Source organism: Drosophila simulans, chromosome X (genome assembly GCF_016746395.2).
Source record: "Drosophila simulans strain w501 chromosome X, Prin_Dsim_3.1, whole genome shotgun sequence".
Lineage (NCBI taxonomy): Eukaryota > Metazoa > Arthropoda > Insecta > Diptera > Drosophilidae > Drosophila > Drosophila simulans.
In genome coordinates this window covers 1,556,532-1,572,978 of record NC_052525.2, presented here as the reverse complement: position 1 = coordinate 1,572,978, position 16,447 = coordinate 1,556,532, and positions in this window count along the sequence as shown.

Sequence of the window (16,447 nt, the reverse complement as noted above, 5' to 3'; positions counted from 1 at the left end):
TCAGTCTGCATAATATCGATATTTGGATATCTGCTAACAGTTGCTGTTAACAAAATTTTCCACCGTAGAAATGAGTAGTATAAGTTGTAATAATTTGTAGATTTGTTAGGCATTTTTATCTAATAAATTGGATTGCTAAATGCAAATTGACCTTTTTTTCATATATTAACATTCTTTACCTTGAATTAAAAAAACTTTATTATCCAGAGCATGGTAACAGAATTGTTGGAAAACGTTGGAAGATGTCATACAAACGTGTACCATTTTTAAGAGTTACTTTTCGAACAATTCACTTATAACTGAAAATTAACTTGGTGAACTTAAACTTACAAATTAATTTGCGTAAATTGTACACCAATTTATAATTATATTGTGAATATACTGCAAAAATTTGTTTAGGTATCCAACGAGTTTATTTTTGCATTCATCTTGTGTGTTTAAAAATAATTTTACGTTTTAACTGATATAGCGTTTTTAGGTTTCCATACATAATTAATCAACTTTTAATGAAGAATTTTTTTCTTGCGTATATCTTTTTGAGAAACGGAGCCCGTTTAATTTTGCATGAAATCTATCAAGCTTCAAAGACTTAAATTCAAGTTACTACATACAAATTATTTTAATATGAAAAGATGTATCATTAGTTATTATCACATTCTTTCTTTAGTGTTTAACATTTATTTAACACTAAATGCGAAATTGTTAATAAAAGTGCTTATTAATTTTATATATGGGCATAGCTTATTTATTTTATATGCTAACAGTGATATCGCCATTCCGATGTTTTTGTTATTTTTCTGTTACTTGGTTTAGTTGCACGCATTAGTATTTTTTGATGTTGCGGCCCTGGTCGCACCGGATTGTAAATGGCCTTTAGCGAGGACATCTCCCAACTTAGCGAGTGCGCGCTCCCTTGCAAAGCTCTGTGATGATACATATGTACCGCCATCTGTTGACTGTTCGACGTACTTCGCTGCAGTTCCATTTACTACTTTTCAGTATTTTATTAACACCTAGTAATCATAGGTAAAGCATAATCGCCGTTGAGTTTGAATGAAAACTAGCGATGATTTTACATGTCCTGGGGAATCATAGCTATGATGAAACAATACATTCTTAAGCAGTAAATTCGCAATTGATTCATTGAAAATTGAAATTTTCATCAACTTCTTTCTTAGATTCTGGGTGCGGGGTGTATTCAATTTTATAACATCGCATATAAACATCTTTTGGCGCAGCAACTCAAGTGATGATAACGCAAGCACTCCTACGAATGGATGGGCTTAGATATTTATATTAGATTGACTGGAGCGGACGAAGAAAGCTCAAATTCCGCCCAACAGAGACGTTCCTTGGAGTTGAGTGGGCCAAGTTGGGCGGGTTACTTCGCTTGAGCTGAGTGCAGAATGTCTAGAAAATCAAGATGCAAACCGAATCAGGGAAATTGGCAGAGCAAAGTGTCATCGCCTCAAAGGAAACATCGGACTCCAGATGGAGTTGCGATGAAGCTGGAAAGGATTGGTTTGTTTCTCCGTTTGTGGCCGACGAAGTGTGTTGCTCTTGCGGCAGGAGAGCATAGCAAACAAGGCTGAGCTGATGTCGATGGCAATTGCATCCCAATACCCCAATACGCCGACACTGAGAATTATACATTTGTACACACATACACAAGCTTTGTGGTGCAGCTCACACATCCTGTCAAGCAAACAAGGTGCGGACTTGACTCAGCCCTTCCAAGGAGCCCCCATGGTAAGGGCTATTCAAAAATAGTTTCCATTTTGGCATTCTGCGCAAAATGTTGTCCTGGTCGCAGCTCGCCAGGATTCGATAACTAAGGGCGCTGCCGGGTTGGCGGGAGTGCGGAAAGGGGGCTCCACTCCTAACTCCTAACAACCAGGCTAACACGGTGTAGGCGGCGGGGCGGAGTGGGGCGGTGCAGGGACAAGTTCGCAAAAATTGTGCGCATATTAAAATTCTTGGTGAAAGCTTTTGACATAAATTAAAACTTTTTTTAATGTACGTACGAGGCCCCCAGCTCCGGAACTCGAGCTCCCCGCTCCGCCACCCCATCCCGTCATCCGCTACTCCATCCGTCGTATTTTTATATGAAAAGCCAAGCGCCAAGCGCTCCTCCGCAGGTGGATGGCAGGCTAGGATGGCAGCCCAAGAGTGTGTGACCCATACGCGGATTTCTTTGTTTTCGCCAACTGTTTGTGCAGGAGGAGGCAGCTCCTCCGAGGCGAACGGCCGCATTCCGCGCCCAGGCCTCCTGATTACTCGACTTTGAGGCGTCTTAGTTGTCAGCGCACCAAAGAAGAAGTACTCAGTGCCCTTTTTCCCACGACACTGACACATAGAGGGCTGATTGGAAACTTTTTTAATTAATTTCCAGGCCAAAAAGTAACTGGCAGACTCGGCGTGGGATGGCCCATGATATCGATGGAGCGCATTGAGCGAAACTTACGCATGCCATGGATGGGCCAGGATGGGCTAGGATGGGCCAGACCCATAGGTTCTATACATCCCGGTCTGGGTGGCGGACTCGATGCCGATATTGATACCAGCTAGAGCGCATTAAAAATGGATTTCCCTTCATTGGCGCCGCTTGGCTGGCAGTGGGCGGGTTGGAAGCGGGGGGCGTGGCTCAAAGACAACATTTTTGGCATCAAAATTATTTATGAGCTTACTGTGCGTATCGTGTCTTGGCGCCCACTCCACATCCACGGAAAGCAGTCGTGCACCGGGAAGAAGTAGCAAGTAGCAAGTAGCAAGTGGCAACTACCATCTGCTGGCCAGCCACCTCGGTTTCTCCCAGTGCACGGGGACTGAGCTGAGGTGTCGGACTGTCAGTGCTAATGTCGCATTGGCTACGTGATTGTCGGTGCTGGCGACTGATTTCTGAGCCTGCGACAAAACTTTTTCAATAATGTATAAATCAAACTGTCATAAAGTCACAGTCGCAGATTGCGAAATCGCCGCGCTGCGAGCTGCCACCTACTACGATTCTTGGATTCACGGATCTGGGATATGGGATCTGGGGTCTGGGAGTGGCTCCTGCATAGTTCTGGTTCGCGCTTTCCGGATTCCGTAGGAGTTCAGGAGTCGCTACCGGTGTCACACTTTCTTAGACAATTTAAGCTGCGATTGCGCTGCCTGATGTGCATTTAATGTGTGTCTGCTGTAGCCTCGTGCCGAACCGCCGACAACCCCCCAGATGTTACCTGTCTGCCCCAAAACGTTACTCACATTCAGGGAAATATGTCACAAAATTTATTGCAAAATAATTTGGCCCGGCTCTCGCTCGTGTGTTCTCCATTTCCAGGCTCCACTGTGCAGCTAATGCCCACCGCTGGCCACTTACGGGGCTAAGGATGGGAGGATTGGGATTGCGGCCTTGTGGACTCTTGTCTTACGAACTCCGCCCCATCTCCCATCCCCCATCCCTCATCCGGCCAACCGCTTCATCTGAAAATATTAAAAATTCCTTCGCAACCCCACAAAGTGTGCAACATCCTCTTTGGGTGTTGGAATTGAATCTTCTGGTTGCTTTTGGGGTTTTTTTTTTAAATGTTATGTTCGCTTTCAGAGCGCGGCAAGTAGCACCTCATTTGATTAAATCGCTTAGTTCCAATCTACTTGTAGGCCTTATATAACACGCATATGATTGTATAAATAGCGCAGTGCCAACAAATTTAAGTTGCGGTGCAATTAAATACGGCAAAGGGAAAGTAAGCAAATGTTTGTGTTTGTGCGTTCGACTCGTTTGAATGCGGAATATTTTTTTTTGCAAATACGCTCGAAAAAATGTAAATTTAAATTTAAATTTAAATACAATAATAGCAACAGCGACGGCAGCACGAGCGAAGAACGAGAGCAGGAAAAACCTCTCAAAAGCGTGCCAATGTACGCAAACAGTCGATTGCGTGTGTGTGTGTGTGGGTGTGTGTTAACACACACTGCCAGCAATGCGGTGGGTGTTGCTGCCCCAGTGGGCGGAAGTGGGCGAAAGTGGGCGAAAGTGGGCGGAGCGGTGGGCCAAAAGGCTTTGGCTGGCCAAGACTGACTCTGATTGATCTGCATGCGCGTGTTTAAACAAAAATTCGCAATGTAAATCGGCAAATATGCACGCCAATGCACCCACCACCAATCGGCAGCAGGTTCCATTTACAAAGTGCTTTCTGGTCCAGGAGATCTCGCGGGGGATCAGGAGGAGCAGCTCACAGCTCACCACATGGATGCAATGCGTCAGTAGCGTCTACTTTGGCCAACCCAGTCGGAGCACCTGCTCTATAATGTTTCAATCCCATTCGATGGCAATCGCGGCGAATGTTTAATCGAGCTGATAATTACGCGACCTTGTGCGGCTCATCGGTGGTGATATATGGCCAGCCAGCCAACTAGCTAGCCGGCCAGTCATCCATCCCATGGTGCATCCAGCCTGTAAAGCGACATGAGGCACCTTGGACGGTTGAACGGATATGGCTGCCAAGCGGAGCCGAGAAGTCGACGCCTTCGAAGCGTTTTTCCATGATTTATTAACTAAATTAGCTGCGGTATTATTTCTAGGGCCCACGCAGGCGGAAAAGCAGCAAAATAATAGGCAGGGCCCAGACACAAAAGCAGCAGGAGCAGAAAAGCGACCGACCACTACCCACTACCCACTACCCACTTGCCACATTCCACTTGCCACTTGCCAAAAGACGCCCCACGAAATAAGGACGAGGAGCAGCAGGAGCAGCAACAACGGACAAGTTGGTAACTTTAAGAAATTTACACCATCAGCAGATAAGAGTGCATGGCCACCAGTCGAGGAGGAGGAGGCGGATGTGGATGTGGAATGGACGTGGATGCACCGCCGTGGAGGCAAGAACTTCAAGCTGCTAAGGAAAATTTGCAGCGCCGACACTTTTTGCCGCCTTTGCCCTTGTTGTCGGCCCTGTGTTTGCAGCAAACAATCTGTTTCCCGGCATCAACTTGGCCAGAAAAATTGAAACAAGCTGAACAGCGGCAGTCAGCTGGAACGGGAGAATCGGTACGAAGGGCGCTCCTGTCATCCTTCGGGGGGCATTGCAGGGGATTGCAGGATTGGAGGATTAGGGTGGTGCTGGGCTGAGCTGGAGAGTGCAGTGCCTCTGTTGTGCTGCAAACTAGCAACTTGTGGCGTGGGCATGTATCACATTTAGACACGGCGAAAGACAGATATATAAACTTATAAAGACCAGGCCCGCCCGAGCCCGAAACTGAGCCCCCGAAAAATATGCGAGTGCAGTATAGTATGGTATGGTATAGTTGCAGAGGCAAGCACAAAAACCATATTTGGCAACTGAGCAGCAGTTGAAAGGACTTTGCAGCGCGCACAACTGATGAATTATGGCCAAAGTTATTGGCTGCTGGTCGGTGGCAGGGGCGTTGTCGGTGGCGGGTTGCCTGCCTCTTGTAGGCTGCCTCCTTGCTGGCCAATGTTTTTCTGCTCGGCGTGGCAACTACTGATAATAAGATATACTTACGGGCGCAGCCCAAACCGCGTCAAACGCTCCACCTCCAGCTCTTCCAGCGCCCACTGACTCCTCTACTTCCGCTCCAACTGCCACTTGCACTCCAGCTCCAGCTCCAACTCCAACTGCTGGTTGGGCTTCATCGGAAGTCTAGTAAATAAAAAGTTGCATGGCCAGCAGCGTGTGCTGGCAGCCAAAGGCCGAAGGCCGAGGGCCCCAAGGCTGGAAATAAAGGGCAACTTAACAAGTTTAATTGTACGAAACGGAAATGAAACTTTGCCTTCTGGCTTGGTTGACTTCTGCCTCCTTCTGCCGGCGCCACCGGTTTTTTAATGATAAGAATGAGCAAATAGACTATAATTTGCATATTCGAGTTTGGGCACAGGGCGGCTGCGAAGCAGTCGTACCCCGGAGATTCCAGCAAGGGTATCCAGTCGTCGTCGGCATGGAGTGCGAGTATAGGAGCAGCATCAACATATTGAATTAAATTCGAGTCCGTGGCCAGTTGATGGAGGTTGCCCGTTTGCCGGCTTCCCGGCGATTAGTCAAAGAGATAAAAAGTGACCCCTAATAGGATTTCATTTCGGCGATCCTTGCCGCCTGAATGGTGCCCCTCCTGTTTGGGGCACATACTCGTATGTATGTACATATGTATGTACATTCGTAGAGTATGTGCTGTAACTGCAGCCGAATCGAAATCACGGTTCAGACTGCCGATGATTGCCGTCAATTGAATGCCAATTGTTTTTCTCTTCCCGCTTTTTCTTTTGATACATTTTTCGACCACGTTTTGTTTAGCACTGTGTGGCCTTTTGGCCCGAGCCAAATCAAACGCTTTTGGGCCAGATCAAGTTGCCGCCGTTTGTCCGTTGGCATCGGCTTGGCGGCACCGGCATCGGCATTTTCATTTAACGGCCGACCTGGGACAGCATGTCTGCCGTCGAGAGGCTGGGAAACCGCCGATCCGAATGGTCCAGTCGTGGAGAGGATGGCGGCTGGCGTATGGTGGAGTGGATGTTGCATGGGGCAATAAAACCGGTGCAGAAAGTAGAAAGTCGTGTTCTGGGCAGGCGACGGGCCACTTGGCCCCTTCAAAATTTGCAATCTTTATTGTCTATGATTGGCATTCGGTTTTTTTCCGTCGCCCCGGGGCACTTTGTATCTGCTCCTCGCTGAGCTCGCATCGCGACCACTGGACAGTGATGCAGTTCGTCAGCGAGCACAGCCCATCAATCTGCCATCAAGTGATTATCTGCGCACCGTGGCAAGTGGCACGTGGCCAGAAATAAGACCTTGCCAAGCTGCCAGTTCGAACGGACGGGTGGAAACTGCTCGATGGCGATGCCAAGAAGCCCCTGGAATCGCGCTTGCCTAATTTACATAAAATTGCACAAATCTACAATGTATGAGTGCTTTGACCCGAACTCCTGAACCCACTGACCCACCACCCCCCTCCCTCTGCACCAACACACATCCAGTACGCAATGGCCCAAATAGAGCCATGTCGCCATCTTAGGGTAATTTATAGAAGCGGGAAGTGGGCGGTGGGTGGGCGGTGTCTGTCGGGGGGCGGGACAAAGTGCGCCACTTGTGAGTGCAGTGGGGAAAAGCGCAACCGTGGCAAGCTCTGAGAGGGGAAATTGTACTAGGAAATTTGCCGGAAATTAAAACTTGTGCAAAATAAATCGCCAAACCTCGAAATAGTATCCAAACACATACACACAGTGGCGTACGCAGGGGTGGCAGACGCCCAAGGAGCGCAGGAAAAGGAGTGGGAGTAATGTGCTTACGCCACTGCCCGCGACTACTACTGCCCATCATCTTCGTTCGGACGGAGGAGCAGGGATACGCTGGGACGAAAGATCGATGCACGCGCACAAATACCGTCGCTCAAGGACCAATTGGCATAGTCGCAGCCGGAGGAGGAGGGGTGGGGCGCGGAGCAGCAGCTCCAGACGCATGCTTACACATAATGCCCCAAATCTCTGACCTCCTTAGTCTCCAGACCTTTGGGCGCCCCTTAAAAAAGGAGACGAGGAGCAGGAAGTGGCTTCGTCTGGCCGTTGTCCAACACCCGCTCCGTCCGTCGGTTCTTCATTCCGCTGGATTTGCCGCTAATGGAGTGACAGTTGGCAAAGAATTATTAGATTTGTACATGCATACTGCACTCGAATTTCGAAACGTGGAGGCGCCACAAGGGGCTGCGCTGCGCAGCGCTGCTCTGCTCTGCTCTGCGATTTGGAGCCGGAGTGGCAGAGTGAAGAACGTGATTGCAAATGCCCAGCTGGAGTTCGAAAAAAGTGGAGTACTCAACAGAACAGAACGGAAGGGAATAGAACAGTAGAGGGGGAAATCTAATTTCCTTAATAGTCTCAACAATTACACGATTTCTGACCAGGTCAGATTCAATCGGTGGTGGTGCCCTCAATCCTCAATCCTCAATCTGTGACGGTTGATCAGCCGCCACCTATGCATGCATATCCCTCTGTCCTGATGGACGTTTTAAAATGATGAAGTCCAATTTCCTTAATTCGGGCAAACCCAAAACGAGACAGTGATTGACTGCATCTAGGAGCTGCTATTGGATTGGAATAGGTATAGGGATAGGGATCGTTTCACAAGCATCCTGCTGGTGACAGTGCTGGTGAAGTGGGATGTACATCGACATTCCCTGACAGCCGCTCATAATGCATGTGGCCCCGTGGCACGGCATGGGCATTTAATCAACTTTAATTAAAATTGCACACAAAACCCGAAAACGACTTGATAAAACGCCATTAACTCGCTGCCGAGCTCAACTGACAGCGGTTTTATCGGCGGCTTCAGTGCAAAGCTTTTAATTGATAAGTGTGTGGTTGCCGCAGTGGCAGTCATCAGGGATGAGTCACCAGCTGGCTGTCCTGTAACTGGGCTGTCCTGCCACCCACACCACACACAGCGCGTGGATGAGGGACTTCCGCTCGAGCGGGGTATTCCTAAAACGTCTAATTTAGTTGGCCCATTTTCCTGGACGCCCAGGATTCGAGTAACGCGGAGCCGGAGTGGAGTGAAGTGGAATGGGCCCTTATGCCACATTATTTCAGAGCTTATGCTGCGACGACGGAACGAAAGCCCCTCGAAATTGCGCTCATTTCAAAATGGTTATTGAATCTTTGGCGAAGTAAATAATCCTTGTTGAAATAAAAGAGGAATCCCGTTTCGGGACTCGGTCGCTGTCATCCGCCCCGCCAGCCACTAAATGCTGCCAAATTATACGCAATCATTTTGAGCTTAACTAAAGTGCGGCAAGTCTGCGGCCAGGACTTGGGTGGAGCTGGATGGAAATGGGTGGGGTTCTGCGGGGTTGCGTGCGGTTCAGACAACGGCGAATTGGTTACTCGGAATGCTTTGGATATGGCCCCGGCATCAGCATCAGCTCAGCTCCAGCTTCAGCTTCGGAGAAGTGGTCCTGCCTGGGAAAAATACGACGACAATGTGTCATCGTAAATTGTTTGTCTGGGAATGGGGTCTTTCAAATTTATACCTTCATATTAAACTGGCTATTGTATATTGAGCAGCTGGAAATATTTCTTGTCTAGCGTGGAATGCTCTCATCTTCCTCCTCCTCCTCCTCCTCCTCCTTGGACTTCTCCTCCTTCCACGGACTCGGATCAAAATGAATCCTGTTCAAAAAGAAATTCGAAATATTTGTATATTCAAGAACAAAGTGCCTCGAAGAGCACCATTTTTATAGAATAAACATTTGCCTTGCCCAGAAGCTTTCCGCGTTAAGTGGCCATCTAAACCGTTTAGTTCCTGTGGTCAAGGAGCTGCCGGACGAAGTAACACTGTGTCAGTGCCCAGGAATCCTAGACAGCTCCTCCTGCTCCGGCGAGTTGCCGGCGAAATGGCTTAATAGCTGAGAAAATTCGCAAGCAATCCTGCGGTTTCTGGCTCGTCGCGCATTGTAAAATGTCCATATATATATATATACATATATATGCACGCTCTGTGAGCATTTTCGAGGATTAAATGAGACACTTTGCGTCGTGGAGGGGGGAGGGGTGGTAGCGCAAAAAAGAAAATGCCGCTCAATTTGCTGCACAAATAGAACGCAAATCAAATAAGAGCCTGTCAACAAAAAGCATCCACGCAGGCGACTCCGGCGCAAAGGGTATGGCTCCCTATACACATACATACGTACATAGAGTGCCCGACCGAGACGTTGGACGGAGGGATGCGGAGGGATTCGGGGTCCTCGCAGTGAAGAAGGGAGAGGAGTCGGATGACTGCGGGACCGGGAACTGGAGACTGGGTACGGGGCTCGTCGGCTGCAGTGCTACAATTTATGACAACTTAATTGATTTACTTTACGTACGTGACCAGAAAAATGAATATTGCATTACGATGGGATTTTCGTTAGAGTTTTTTCCGTTGCCGCCGGAAGTTCTATTTCAACGCTCCGCTGTTTGCCACACAAACACCGACAACCCAGCTGCGCCAGTGGAACGGTGGAGCCAGCCTCCACAAGGAGCAGGAGCAGTCTTCTTTAAATCTCGCGCAATTAGCAGTGTCGCCACACGGCTTTTCGTGCCCGGCGGAAAGGCGAGTGGTGAGCGGAGTGGGGGAATCTAATTTAATTTCTATATTCCACAGATTTTGTCATGCTCACTTCAACCAACTAGTATTGTGGTAATTTTATTTTGAAAATGTTGCAAAGTCAATAATGCAAATTTAATGTTGCATATTCAATGCTGCATATACAATATTGCATGTCCAATGTTGCAAATTCAATGCTGCAAATCTTATGTTGGATATTCAATGTTTGTAATTTCAATGTTGCATTTTCAATGTTACGTTTACGTTTTGATGTCTTTTGTTGGATGTTGTAACAGTCTTTCAATGTTGGAAATTCAATGTTGTGGTAAGGATTGTGGAGCGTAGAGGGCAGCCAGAAATCACGCGAACCTAAAAGTATGCAATGAAAATGAATGTTGGGTCAATGAATAGTGTTCATTTCTCAAACGTCGCGAGGGGGTGGCCTAAAATGAAGCTTGTGACTCCACCAGCTGCAGCTGCTAGTTCTGTTGATTTGTCCCACAAAAATATGAAGAAAGCCGCCACTTTCTTTCGCTTTTGACTGTGGCAACTTCATCATTGGCTTGCTAGGGACCGCAAACTTTGCCCGTCTGCCGTTGGTTGGAGCAACTTAAGTAGTCGCAGTTTATCCCGACTTAGTTGCTTTGACCTTTTCTCGTTTCCATTTCTTTTCTTCTGAACTCCCTTCGTGCGGCAGTTTGCATGAAAATGCGTAACGGGTAGCGCAAGTTGGGCAAGTGCCACTGGCTAAGTTGCTCATTACTCGATAACCGCTGTGGCGCAGCTCCGCCGTCCGTCGTCCGAGGCTCCACTGTCCCAGTGGTGGTGGGCAGAAGTTTGCCTCGGCGCCTCATCAATTCACTTTGACATTGACTTGGCCTAGACGCCAAAAAACCAAACACACACACACACGCTCAAATCTACTTGTGCGTCTACTTTGGCTTAATCGCACATAAGCGGTGAGTTTTTTGTGTACTTAAGAAACCACTTAAGAAGTCGTTAAATAATCAATGAATAAAGATTCTTGCCGCCTCTCTGTCTTTCTGTCTTTCTGTCGCTCTGTCTTTTTGTCGTACTGTCTTTCCGCGATGCTCTCCGCCGACGCATAAATTGTCATAAATAAATGAGCACGTTGTGGCAGCAAAGGCTTGCACTCTCACTCGTCCTTGTCTCTGTGGGTCGTCCTGCCTCGCGCGCTCCGCATCCTTGCCGACGCAGCTCCTCCTCGCCGAAGGACGGTGGGAGGAGGGAGTAGCACCATGGGGCTCGAATCAATGGCAGGCAGTCTTTGGACAATACGCGCTGAAGACTTTCCCAGAATGGAAAATGGGAGAAGATGGGAAAAACTTTTCAGTCCAAGTTGCGACAGGTAATTGAGCGGAAACGCGGGCAGAATGAACTGAAGTGGCACATACGTGTGGCAACAGCATTCGGATTGCCGGCTTTCTGGCTTAGAACATGCAGCTATAGGCCATTATTAGATACATATACGTTCTATTGGCTTGCCCATACACAGCTAGCAAAATGGTGACCCAGAAGCCACAGGATGGCCGATTAAATGGCCATTTCGCTAGCGAAGTGCTGCGATTTAATGATGGGAGCTGCTTTGGCAACGGCCAATGGAACTTCAACTTTTCCTTTCTGTCTGCAACATTGAAATATTGTATCTGTTGTGCTCGGTTTCAATGTTGGCAAATTCCTTTCTATTCGCTGGCTATTTCCCTTTCTGCATGCAGAATGCCACTTGTTGTTTTCCCTGTTCCCTATTCCCTGTTTTCCCGCCTTTAGGTCCTATGTAGCAAAACATTTTCCTCTGGTCCCCCCAAGTTTCCCAGCTTCCCGGTTTCCCTATTTTCCCGACTTTTATTGCATTTGATTGCTGTATTTTTTCGAGATTTTCATCATTTCTTTGCTTCTTGTTCGTTATTGACTTTGATTTTACTTTCGGCGCTGGCTTTGGCTCCTGCACCGCGATTTAACGGCTTTTAGCCAACAGTCTAACTGCCGGATGTCAGATAGATGAGCAGTTGGAACTGGGTACTGGGAGCTGGGGGTCGACATTCGACAGCTGTCATGACACCCGCACCCGGATTGCCCCTTCCATTGGAGCGTGTACATATATACGTGCGACTGCGGCTGTCTGCGGAGCAAGTGCCTTAATTTGTGGATTTCGTACAAATGGTTCGGAAGAATTGCTTTAAGTAATTGTTTTCGCCTCCGCTCCCAGAGTGGAGGTATTGTGCCATTTTTGGCGCTGCTCCTGCCACGTTCGCCGGCGTCGTTGTTGTTGGTCTTTCTGCTGCTGTTTATGGCATCATTGCGTGCCCTGGACTAGTTCTCCCAACTCCACATCCATCTACACATCCGTGTGATTCCATTCGATTCGATTCGATCGAACGCTGCCGACTTAAACCGATTTGAATAATGCCAAAAGTTGACTTTTGGGGCGTGTTTGCAGTCTGATATGGTAGTGGCTTTAAAGCACACTTGACGTCTTGTCGCCCACAGAGCCAGCGATAAAAACGCCCATGGCCATGGTCCCTTTCGATGGGCTCAATGGGGGCTATAGGCTTTAATAGGACCTGGTCGGGCCGGATTCGGAGGTGGCTCCCGATCCACCATCCACCATTCACCATCCGTCCGCACTTTGCAATTCTCATTTTACATATTGCCCTCGGAGTCGTATATTTTTTACCTTTGTGTGTTTGCCTAACTACCTCGCTGGCCCTGCCGCCTGAATGTGTTGCTCTTAGAATCCAGGGAGTCACTAGTCGGTAGTTGGTAGTGGGTAGTTGGTAGTTGGTAGCTGGTAGTAGCCACCCCGAATGCCTGGATGTCGGACTGTCTATCCGTGTGCCATTTTCCTCTCTGTTTGCGCACACTGCCTTCGTGCCGCGCCTCTCTGGTTTGCACCTTTTGTACGTTTTTAATTTTCCTGTTTTATTTCCGGTTTTACGATTCCCATCTCGAATCTAGATTGCAATAGCGCCGTTCACCGTTCACCGTTCGCCGTCGTTTGTCCAACGGCATTGCGTCCTGCCACGATTCACTGCATCAGGGCCGCCAAGCTGACAGGCCACCCAGCTGCATGGCTCCACCCCCAGCCTCGAGTTCATCGCAACACTCGCACAAAAGAATGATCTCTGGGCCTTGTGAAGGGGATTCACGCAGGACTGGCGATCAAGCTGTGTTGGCCAGCAATCACAGCGGACCTGAAAAGGTCCTTGCCAAGGAGTCCAAGTGTTGCATGTCCATGTGCGAGTATCTTAAAGGACGACTACTCTCGACACACCCACATGGGCGAGTGGGTGCCTCAGCTGGGGCCAATTTTGCAAACACCGAATGCTCAGCTTTAATGTTGGGTCACCAGGGGACATTCCTTTGTGCCATACATGATTTGGCAGGTATTCCATGGACGTTGCCAGATAAAGATTACGATACAGATAAAGCCGAACGTGAGTCGGCTAACTGGCCAGCCTTTGTGGGCCGGAGCAGTCCCCGCCCATTTGGTTGTACACACAATGCCGCCTGCTTGCCTTTGGGGAATATTTGCATAAAAAGGTCACTGGCACCGCCACTCAGTGTGTGTATGTGTGTGGCGTCCGTGCACGTGTGGGTGTCCCATTGAGGAAGCAAACACTATCTGCGTGTGGGTCTACATCGCCAGGACGCGCCAGGTGGCGCCGGTCGGCCTCCGCTGCGGTGCTTCCAGCCGCAGATTTGGCCAGAAAGTGGCTCTAAAAAGAAGAAGAATGCGACGGGCGAATCAGCCTGCGATTGTCAAGGCACTCGATGATATTCGAGTAAGGAGCTGGAAGGATGAGCAACATGGGCAGGATGGGCGGTATCGCCACACCACGCCACTCCGGCGCTGAACAACAAAAGGCAATTTGCAAAACAGTAGCTGTGCAGGATGGCTGACGGATGATGGACAGCGAGCAGGAGTGCCTAGGAAACGAGACGCACGGCGGAGGATGTGGCCAAGGCAGTCGCACTGCGGAGCGTGAAACAAAGCATTACCCAGCACTTGGCTGGGGAGGAGCAGTCCTCGGACGGACCTGGCTCGGCGACTGCTCCAACCGGCGGCTGGCAGACAAAACAAATAAGTTCTGCTGCTCCGCAGCACGAAGTTTGCTCCTAGTCCGAGTCCAAGTCAGAGCCTGAATCAGAGTCTGAGTCCGAGTCCTAGTCCTGGCTGCTGGCAGGCAGATTTCCAGATAAAAAGATTGACAGCGATGATAGTCGAAATAATTAATTGAATGAAACTGCTACAACAAATGCCTTTAATTAGTGTCGGGTTTCCTCTTGGGTCCTTTTCTGCTTTTCTGCTACGTGCCACCCCCTCCTCATGCCAGCTTCTTGAAAGCTTCAGAAAGGGATCTCCGGGGTTCTGGCTTAAAGTGTAAAGTGTTCCCGGTGCGCTAAGTGACTACCCAGCCAGCCATCGATGAGCTGCAGCAGCGTTGCACGAACCAATTTCCCGACACTGGGCCAGAGGTCGCGGCGGATTCTGTGATTCTGCGAATCCGGGAAACCAGCACTCCACTCCGTCGAATTGCTGAAGGTGAGAAGAGAGGCATTGGGCGTCGCCTGCCAGCCCCCAACGTTCTGTCGCGCATTTCCATGAAATTATTCAAGTAGAAGGATATATGATAATTTCCGTCGGAAGTGTAATCAAAAATCGCTTAGACAAGAGCTCCCCATCGCCCCATGGCCGCACCATGCATGTGCCCATGTGGTGGGTGGCAGTCCTGTGGACTTGGTGACGAGTGATACTTGGATACAGGGATTCCGGGACACGAGATAGGGTCCAGCCGAGGAATCTGTATAGTTGTTCAATTGCTGCATACTTTTAAACTGATTTAAAAACCCTGTTGGCCAATCGAGGGGTAGTGGTGCAATGTGGCATTAGGCCGACGGCTCAGTTGACCTTTCGTCAGTGCGACGCACTGCGTCAGTCGGCTGGCGGGGCATTCAGGAACACATCCTGGCAATCGCGGTTCTTTTCGATTGACTTGTACGCGACAATGCCATTTGGCCATATCGTCGAATACTCTTATTTGCATTGCGTTCCGTTTGAGCCCCATCTTTTTGCCGCTCTGCGCCGGAGTTTGTTTTTACGAATAATCCGCTTTTGCCGGGCCTCCTGATCCTAGTCAGCTTTTGTCCGCTTTCACACCAACTCTTTGTTTTCCGCTCGACCTTTTTTCCTTTTTTGCATTTTTTGCTGCATTTTCGCTTTCACTTCGTGCAAACGGCCGAAAAACCAAAAGATTTTAATGCCATAAATTCATATTCCCATCATTCAATTGACAAATGGCCATATGTGGCCAGTGACATGGTTTCTCCGCCATAACCCCCGCCCATAAGTGGAGGCAGTGCCTCCCTCTCGGGATTTTTGGTTTTTGCACTCGATGCTATTGTCATCGATGGTGTTATTGTTTTTGTTGCCGCTGCTGCTGCAGTTTTAACAGGATTTGCCATGCATTTTAACTGAATAATTGATAAAATTTTGACACAAAAGTTTATTTAAGTGCAGAGCGATGGCATAAACAGACCAAAACCAAAGCAACAAAGTGCTGTCGCGATGATCCGACTAGCGGATACCCGTTGACTTTTTTTGAGGTGCGGGTGTGGGGGTGGATGCACTTGCTCAACCGGCGGGCTGGAATGCCATTGCATCTGCCGATCAGATCACAGATTAACTGCAACGGCCAAATGGGATTGGCCTATGAATTGTTATTAATTAATATGAGGATAATGCGAACTCGAAATGTTTCGTCCGAATCTCGGCTGTCAGTCAGCCAGTCAGCCAGTCAACCAGTCATTCAGTCAACCAGGCAGTCATTCAGCGATGAGGAGAGCCAATTGCCAGGCTCGTTCCCTGTGTCCTTTTCGTCCTGGGCCCATCGTCGTCTGGCGCTGACGCTGTTGCCGTGATGTATGATGTTGCACTGGCTGCAAAAATGAAATATACAAAGTGGAATTGAAGTGGAATTATTCATGGGCTCTCGCTTTGGCTGCGCCACCATTCCCGCACCTTGATGCTATATTTCTACTTCGGATTGCCGCCACCGATTGTAAGCTGTTTGATTTTTGTGCCCCACGGCAAGTGGCAAGTGCCATGTGGCATGTGGCAAGCCGGCTGTGCGGCTGTGCGGCAGGAAGAGCAACAGGAAGCGGAAGGAGGGACCAACGCGCCACGTGATGATGGGATCATCCAGCATCGAGTCCAGCATCCTTTGTCAGAGCGACAACAATGACATTGCGAGTGCGAGCCGATGGACTCATCCGATGCAGCAGGACGAGGAGCAGGCCCATCGACTAGATGACCAATCCCCTGGAGGCACCTTCAAAAAGACGCCTGAGCGTCG